General features: G+C 47.2%; 1 pseudogene; it reads left to right on the top strand.

Annotated features, from left to right (window-relative positions):
* The first annotated feature begins 7,971 nt into the window (after nt 1–7,971).
* On the top strand, nt 7,972–8,541 carry LOC123450154 (annotated as a pseudogene).
* The last annotated feature ends 720 nt before the right edge of the window (nt 8,542–9,261 follow it).

Below are 9,261 nucleotides of genomic sequence, written 5' to 3'. Positions count from 1 at the left end.
ATGTCAAACAACCCCCGGGATTCGAACATCCCAAGCTCCCCAATCATGTGTACAAACTCAATAAGGCACTCTATGGCCTTAAACAAGCCCCACGCGCGTGGTATGAGTACCTTACTGAGTTGTTACAAGATCGTGGGTTTGAAATTGGGAAGATTGATCCCACTCTTTTTACTAAGAGGGTTAAAGGGGATTTGTTCATATGACAACTATATGTTGATGATATTATCTTTGGATCTCCTAATATTTCATTCAATGAAGAATTTGCTGCACTAATGACTGAGAAGTTTGAGATGTCCATGATGGGAGAGTTGAAGTTCTTCCTCGGGTTCGAGATTAAACAAGGTCTAGAAGGGACATTCATCAAACAAGCCAAGTACACTCAAGACATGCTCAAACGGTTCGATTTCGAAGATGTCAAACAGGTCAAGTTCCCCATGCCAACCAGATGCAAGTTTGACAGTGATCCCAATGGTAAAGCAGTGGATCAAAAGGTATACCGCTCCATGATTGGATCCCTCCTTTACCTCTGTGCATCTAGATATTATGTTGAGTGTAGGGATATGTGCACGGTTTCAATCCGCACCAAAAGAAAGTCATTACATGGCTGTCAAACGAATCTTTCGATATTTGGCTCATACCCCAAACTTTGGCCTCTGGTATCCCAAAGGAGCAAACTTCAATCTAGTTGGCTATTCTGACTCAGATTGGGCTGGAGATTGTGTGGAGAGGAAGTCAATGTCTGGAGGATGTCAATTCCTTGGTCGCTCTTTGGTAAGTTGGTCTTCAAAGAAGCAGAACTGCGTCTCCTTATCATCCACCGAGGCTGAGTATGTGGCGGCTGCAAGTTGTTGTGCACAATTGCTATGGATGAGGCAAACTTTAAAGGATTATGGTGTCACTTGTGACAAAGTGCTTCTTCTATGTGACAATCAAAGAGCCATCAAGATTTCCCTCAACCCAGTGCAACATAGAAAAACCAAACATATTGATATTCGTCATCACTTCATTCGTGAACATATCAAGCTAGGTGATATTGAGGTTCACTTCATCCACACTGAAGAGAAACTTGCAGATATTTTCACCAAGCCACTAGATGAAGCAAGGTTCCGGGAGTTAAGGCATGAGCTAAATATCATTGATTCAAGTAATGTGGATTGAAACTAGGCATATTGCACCTCACTTTACATTCCATCTTGGTCTTGATGTAGGCATGGACATAGGGGGAGTGTTGTTCTCTCAATGAACTCTCCCTCCCCCCATTATGCGTAAATCAATCTAGTCTTTCACTTTAGCCATTGTCAAATGGTACTTGTGCTTCAAAGACGAGCATTGGTCATGAACCCAAGGATAATTCTTTGCGGTGTCATACCATTGTCTCAAACATAGGTGGCCTCGGCCACCGCCCCTCCATCCTCTCTTGCGCATAAAGGAGAGGATATACAATGACAAGTCAGTACATTTTATTGGATGCCATCTCTTTTCACTCACTTGTCATGTGCTCAAGTTCCCCCTTTTCCTTAGCCGTGTTGAAACATGTACACCGGTACTACCGCGAGGGTAGCGGTACTACCGCCAGGACCCCAGCGGTACTACCGCCAGGGGTAGCGGTACTACCGCCAGGGGTAGCGGTACTACCGCCAGGACCCCAGCGGTACTACCGCCAGGGGTAGCGGTACTACCGCCAGGATTCAAAATCTAACACAACCGGCTAGAAAATTTCTAGGGTTTCAAGGGGGAGCGGTACTACCGCCAGGGGGAGCGGTACTACCGCCAGGACCCCAGCGGTACTACCGCTGCATCTGGCGGTACTACTGCCAGGTAGCAGTACAACCGCTAGGTCCTCAGCGGTACTACCGCTGGCCCGTACCCCTTGGGCTATATAAAGGGAGGGGGAGCCCGATTTTCATATCTGTTTCTTCTTCCTCGCGGCTCCTCCCTCCCCTAGCCCGAAAACTCCCTGATTGGATCTCACTTCGTGGAGCTCCTTCTCCCCGTTGGTGTGGAAGGGTTGCTTCATCTCTTCTTCCTCCTCCAAGAGCCATGAATCCCGATGGCTCTTCTCGCCGTTCGAACCCCCCACGGGACACACAGTCCAAACATTATCGCAATCCAGAGGCGCCTGAGGGGTCTTCCACCTCTGTTCTGCCTCCCAAGAAGAAGTCCTTCAAGAAGGTCGCTCACAAGGACAAGAGGGTCAATATCCGTACAATGTCCCCCAAGGACATTCTGCAATTTCGCACCAAGAACCTCTATCTCAAGGAGAGGGAAGTGATCGATGGTGTTGAAAATGTCTGGGCAAGGGACCAGTGCAGGATCTATCGGGATGTTATTGCTCACTTCAGGAAGAACTATGTCTCTGTCCAGTGGATTGATCTGGCACATCTTCAGCGGAACATGGACTACTTTGGTGATGCCCTCTCTCTGGTTGACAAACTGGGCATCAAAGACATCATCACCTTCAAGACGGACTTTGATCCCACTGCAGTTGCACAATTTTATGTCACAGTCCATTTCTCTACTGATGCACAGCGTTCCATGATATGGATGACTGGGTCACAGAAGATGACCGGTTCCTGGACTGAGTTCATGCAGTTCCTTCACATTGACTTTCAGGGTGCTGACACTCTTCTTGGGCTGCGTCCCCATGCTGCAGCCCCCACCGATAGGGCCCCCGCAAAGGACAGACTGCAGTCACTGTATCTGAGAAAGGGGTTGCTTCCCAAGCACCTGGACATCATGCATCGGATCTTTCGCAACACCCTCTTCCCTCGGAGTGGTAACTTCGATGAGGTCCATGGCTACTTGGCTGAGATGTTGTTACTTTGTGAGGACGCTATGTCTCAGGAGTCTGCTCAGCTGGATATTTCAGATGTGATGTTCACAGAGCTTTGGAACTGCATCATCAATCGTAAGGTTCCTATCTACGGGCCTTACCTGTTCGCATACATCAGCCATAAGTGGCAACAGGATTTTTCGGATGAGCTACTCTACGCACAGTCTGATTACATTGTGCATGACCCAATCAGGCTTCGCGTCAAGGACAAGTGGGCCAACCCATCTACATCCTCTCAGCACATGGATACTGATACAGAGACCGCTGCTGACAGAGGAACTGCCTCTCAGTCCCGCTCGTCTGCCATGCCATCTTGGGCTATCAAACTATAGGACAAGATGAAGACACTTTTCTGTATGCAGGCCAAGGGTCAGTACCAGACACACGTGGCTCAGAAGCAGAGCCGCCAGAGGCATAAGCGTGTTCTCAGGACCTTGGATGTGGACATCTCCAGCGGCTCAGAGGACGACATCACTCCTGAGGCCACTTGGATGCAGGCTCAGGGGTACCAGTGGTCTGGCGATGAGGCAGAAGAGGAGGAGCAGAGCGACCAGGAGGGGACAGACGAGTCTGGTGATCCTGAAGACGAGGAGTAGTTACCTGTGGCATTAGGTGTGCCCCTTTTTGGTGTCTTGTGCCAAAGGGGGAGAGAGTCTAGGATTTGCTTTCATTTCGAACTTTGCATTGCTTTGCTTTCTTTCGTATGGTTTGCTTCGAACTTGGTTTGATTCTCGTTTGCTATCTTTTGTGAGACATGATCTTATGTGAGATTTATTTCCATCATATGTTGTGAGTCATATGTCCCGTATTGTCATATATCTCTATCTTTTTGTTCTCATATTATTCTCTGTGCAAATCCGGTATTGTCATCAATCCACCAAAAAGGGGGAGATTGTTGGGGCATAGTTTATGGCTAAGTAATTTAGGTGATTGATGACAGTACCGTACAGGACTAATCGTGTGTGTCAAGGTTTCAGGTAACACTCGTCAACGACACAAGACGACACGTCTCCTCTCTTCTGGAACGGAAGCACGGCGCTCTCTACGATTCTCTTTATTTGAGTCATAGGAAAGCCGTACTATTAAGAGGGGATCCGTAGTGGAAAGGTTTGGGTGGAATCTATCTTTACACACGCACACTTCACATTCTCCCTTTCCTTATCTTTTGGAGCGGCCCTCGCCTATTCGTCTTGAGTAAATCTGCAAAATGGCCCCCAGCGGTAGTACCGCTGGTCCCAGCGGTAGTACCGCTGGACTGCTAGCGGTAGTACCGCTGCAGCCAGCGGTAGTACCGCACCTGGTCAGCGGTAGTACCGCTCCAGGTGCTTTGTTCCAACTACCTAGCGGTAGTTTGTGGACGGACCCTTTTGCGAAGACTTTCCCGGCGGTAGTAGTGCTTGTGCACTACCAAGGGGCCAGCGGTAGTACCGCTGGTGTCAGCGGTAGTACCGCTGGAGGGCCAGCGGTAGTACCGCTGCAGCCAGCGGTAGTACCGCTCCTGCACAGCGGTAGTACCGCTGGTACTCGGGCAGAGAGTGGGAAAACGGTCTGAATTTCCCCCCCCCCACTATATAAAGGGTTCTTCTAGCTGAGGAACCCTATCTCTTACCTCTCTAAGCTCCATTGTTGCTCCACAAGCTCAAAAGTGCCCGATCTCTCTCCCTAGCAAATCAAACTTGTTGATTCTTTAGGGATTGGTTGAGAAGGCCTAGATCCACACTTCCACCAAGAGAAAAGTTGATTCCCCTACCAATCCCTTGCGGATCTTGTTACTCTTGGGTGTTTGAGCATCCTAGACGGTTGAGGTCACCTCGAAGCCATATTCCATTGTGGTGAAGCTTTGTGGTTTTGTTGGGAGCCTCCAAGCTTTGTGTGGAGTTGCCCCAACCTTGTTTGTAAAGGTTCGGTCACCGCCTTCAAGGGCACCTATAGTGGAATCACGGTACCTTGCATCGTGCGAGGGCGTGAGGAGAATACGGTGGCCTTAGTGGCTTCTTGGGGAGCATTGTGCCTCCACACCGCTCCAACGGAGACGTACTTCCTGTCAAAGGGAAGGAACTTCGGTAACACATCCTCGTCTCCATCGGTTCCACTTGTGGTTATCTCTATCCTTTACTTTGTATTTGCTTTTCCTTGTGACTTTATCTTAGTTGTCTTATTAGCTCTCATTGTTAGATTCTATCGGGTTCACCTCATTGTCATATTGTTTGTGAACCCGCATAGTGTTTACCTTAACTTGCTAAGATTAATTAAGAAGTGGTCATTGTCTATTCACCCCCCCCCCCCGTCTAGCCAACCATATCGATCCTTTCAACATACCGCAAGAGGGGCTCGACCGCAAACGCATGACAGTGGACGAGAATGGACTAACTACACAACCAGAGTGCACGAGGGTGCTCTTATCAACGAGTCCAGAAAATTAGGTGGCACGGTGCCAGCGACTAAGGAGAAAGCAGGGTCGCCAAGATCCCCGAAGATGAGAGGCTGGGAGTGCTCGATCCCGATGGCCCAAGGATTGTATTCATACGTCTCCAACTTATCTATAATAATTCATTGTTCCATTCTATTATATTTTCATTGCAAGATATTTTTAGACATTTACTTGTTATTTTTATTATTTTTGAGCACTAGCCTATTAACCAAGTGTCAAGTGTGAGTTGTCATTTTCTCTATGTCTTTGGGTTTTCAGGAATACTATATCAAACGAAGTCTAAATACCACAAAGAACTCTGATGATATTTTCTGGACAAAAAAAAACCTCGAAGCTTTGTAAGGAGACCGGAGGCCTCACAGGGTGGTGCCAAGCAAACAAGATGCGCCCATGGGGCCTCACGAAGGGCCTCTGCATCAACCATACCGCTCCCATGGCGATGTGTGAGTACTTCACCATAGAGCTACGGGTCCTTAGTACCTAGATGGCTATCTCTCTCTCTATGTTCTTCGTTACCATGATCACCGCGATTCTTGTATTGATCAATTTTATATAATTACTTAATGTGGTGCGTTTGATGGGACCCTATAAATTGTGGGTTTATGTTTAGATTATTGTGATAGTCTCGTAATTCTCTTCTATCTATTGATTTTGTTTGGGCAACTAGATTGATCTATCTTCAGTGATAGAGGTGCGTTGTAGTGGGTTCAATCTTGCCGTCCTCTATATACTATTGAAAAAGTAGGGTACAAGGCTCGTGTTTGTATTGCCGCCACTAAGGATAAAATGACGGGGTTTGTTCATATTAATTGTCATTACTATGTTTCACTTAATACTATAGATGCATGGTGGATAGTTGTGGATGGTGGAGTAATAATATTAGATGCAGGCATGAATCGGTCTGCTTGCTTATGGACGTTATTCCTATATGTAATGATCATTTCAATGAATAAATATTGCATAACTATGCACTTTTCTATCAATGGTGCAACAGTAATTTGTTTACACACCATATGCTTTCTACGAGAGAAGCGTGTAGCAAAAAATATGGCCCCGGGTCTATTAACAAATATAATTACAAAAAATATGTAACACCCGGGTTTTTTTTCGTGTTTTTTTACTTTGCGGGATTCGACTCCGGTCTTTTTCTCGGTGTTAGAGGATTACTCTAGCTCTTGGGTATGTGAAGATGGTCATCTAGCCTTTCCTTTCCTATCCAACCAGAGATTCCCTCCAGTCCAACCTTGCCACCCTAGATCTTTTCTTAGGGTTTCGCTGCCAAAACCCTACTGTCCGAGTGGCCGGAAGGGAAACCCTAATCCTTCCAGTTACAAAGGAACCCCAACTTCCTTTGATCTTTTGACTCCCAAACTTTTCCTAGTGATCATCCTTCATCTATAAACCCTGGATATGCAAAAATATTGCCAAGTCATTTGCAATATTTTTCATCTATCATTAGTTCCTTTTTCTGTCAGTTGAAGGAATTAAATCCAGGAAAATATCTATCCATCGCCAGAGTTCATGAAAACTTGTGGAGACATTCTTTGTGATCATTGTGAGCTCCCACAAAAATATTGGCCATTAATAAATGGGGAAAATTGCATTTTCCTATTTAATGCGAATATTGCATTTTGGGCACATTCTAAAGGAACTACCATTTTGGTAGCCACGAAAAATCCCAAATAAATTGTGGAGCTTATCCTATCCATATATACACCATTTCCACAAGCAACCCAAGTTTCATAGTTCAAATTTTGAGCACAACATTAATTTGCAGGTTCTGTCGAGTTGGGCAAGTTGCAAAGGAAGTGCTCTATTCCTCCATATATTTGAGCTGAAAGTTTTCATGGTGATTAACACTGATAAATAACTCATGGAGACAAAAAACCAGCTCAGTCCATCTATCCATTTGTCCACAACAATTTTCCCAAGTTTCTGTCCATTTGGAACCCTTTTTGCATTTCCAAATGAACTGGAACTTTTCCGTTATCTTCATATGTTCAAATAATTCACGTGCTCCAAATTTCATATCAATGCAAGCTAGTATATGAGTGCCACATTAAGGTTAGCATTTCTATCCGCTATAGTGGTTTGCACAGCAAGTGCTTGCTAAAATCCTCAATTTGGTTTGAAACTTTGCCACAATACTCATCTTAGTGTAAGATCATAGCAAGGAAAAGACCAACATCCATCACCAGCTAAATCTCCCCCAGCCACTCCAAACACCTTGTTGTTACCTGCGTTCTCAGGTCCAACTAGTCATTTCTTGTAGCCACTTCCCTCCAAAACCTCTCTAGTCAACTCAATGAAGCAAGTAGAAGACCCCGGACACGGTTTTGCTGCGAGTGAGGCGTGGCAATGTCATGGCCACATGGTGACCACGCGCAGAGCACGCCAAATTGGTGCACTGTGCGCTAGACCCTTCAGGAGTCGCCTCTGGTAGGCCGTGGATTGTCAGCAAGCGCCGGCGAGCTACCCACCATGTGCTGGAGCCTTCTGAGGTCTCTCCCCTTCCTCTCCTAGCCCATGGCCGTTTGTGCCCACCTCTGATGTTCACCGGATCGCCGCCATGGTGACGAGCTTCTGGGAGCCTCGGCCGGCGTCGGCTAGCTTGCTCCGAGCTATTTAATGCGCCACCCGAGTCCCTCTTGTTCACCAGCAAGCCCTAGCCCCCTCCCATGAGCCCCGGAGCTCTCTCTCCCGATCAATGGCCGAAGGCGGCTGCAGGACCTCCGTGGCAAATTTGGCCCGTAGCACTCCGCCTCTCTCCCTAGACCCTGTCTACAGCTGCCCCAAGGCCAGTGGAGCCGCCTCCATTCCCATTCCCTCCAGGAAACCCTGCCTGCACGGCGCCCCTGTATCGCCTCCGTCACCGCGGCCTGCCCCATGGTGCAGGCGGTGTGGTCCACCCCGACCAGCCCCACGGCTACCCATGGGCGTGGTGAGGGACGGCGGAGCATGTGTGCCCACCGATCGGCCTCATCGGGCGGCGAGGCGATGGAGGCCGGCGGCCGGAGCTCGCCCTCACCTCTCTGTCGCAGTGGAGAAGAAGACACGAGGAGGAGAGAGGAGATGAGGCGGGGCCCTCGCGTTAGCTCGAGAGAGAGAGTCAACCCAGGCCCCAGTTAGATTAAGTGGAAGTGAATTTTCCGTTTTACGCTTTTGTTTCAGTGAAAGTGCAAAGTGTTGCGGCTTCGGCCGGAGATATATTTTCACTTCCCGAACGCGTACTTCCTGGAATACACTTTCTGTTTTATCCCGAGGGACCTATATGTAGAGTTATGTTTTATAGATTGTTCCCTGAACTTGGTCTAACCATATCTTTCCACCCGTAACTCTGATTCAGGTGAAACCAATGCCCACGTCTTTGTCTCGTCGAGCCCGTCATGTTGGTATCAGTTTCATTACGTGTTCACATTCTGAAAATGACCATTTTCCCTTGCCCTAAATCAGCCCTCTGTGAGGGAGAACAGTTTCCGACAATCCTTTCTGCGAACTCTCCTTAAATCTTCCCGGAGTATTTTCAACCCCACACAAGCCGACCATCTAATATATGCCCTATAGCATTGCTCTATGTTATTCTTGCGTGTTTAATTTATGTCATGCCTGTGATAGGAATAGTTAAACTTCTCTTAGATTTCACTTACTTTTTACATTACTTGCATAGTTTTCTATGTGATAATTGAAAGTAATTTATTTCAATGCATAGTAGCTGTCATCTCAAGTTGTCGTGAGACATAACCATTCTTGTTAAATGTGGCTAAAGTGAAATGTAGTCGGTTGATCTAGAGTCACATGTCCGGGCTTATTCGTGCAACCACATTTGCCGGTATGGGACGTCTTTGACTTGGTCTAATCGCGTGCTCTTTCACCGGTACCACCAAACATGGAAGGTTATGCGTGCATGCTACCCTGGCCCGGTAGGTGGCGATAACCTTGTGAGCGAGTTGATTGTTTTGTGCACACGTCCCCGTTTGGGACAGTTTAGTTGGGCCAT

Source organism: Hordeum vulgare, chromosome 4H (genome assembly GCF_904849725.1).
Source record: "Hordeum vulgare subsp. vulgare chromosome 4H, MorexV3_pseudomolecules_assembly, whole genome shotgun sequence".
NCBI classification, from domain to species: Eukaryota; Viridiplantae; Streptophyta; class Magnoliopsida; order Poales; family Poaceae; genus Hordeum; species Hordeum vulgare.
Note: the sequence above shows the minus strand (reverse complement) of the source record. Positions and strands in the feature narration are given on the sequence as shown.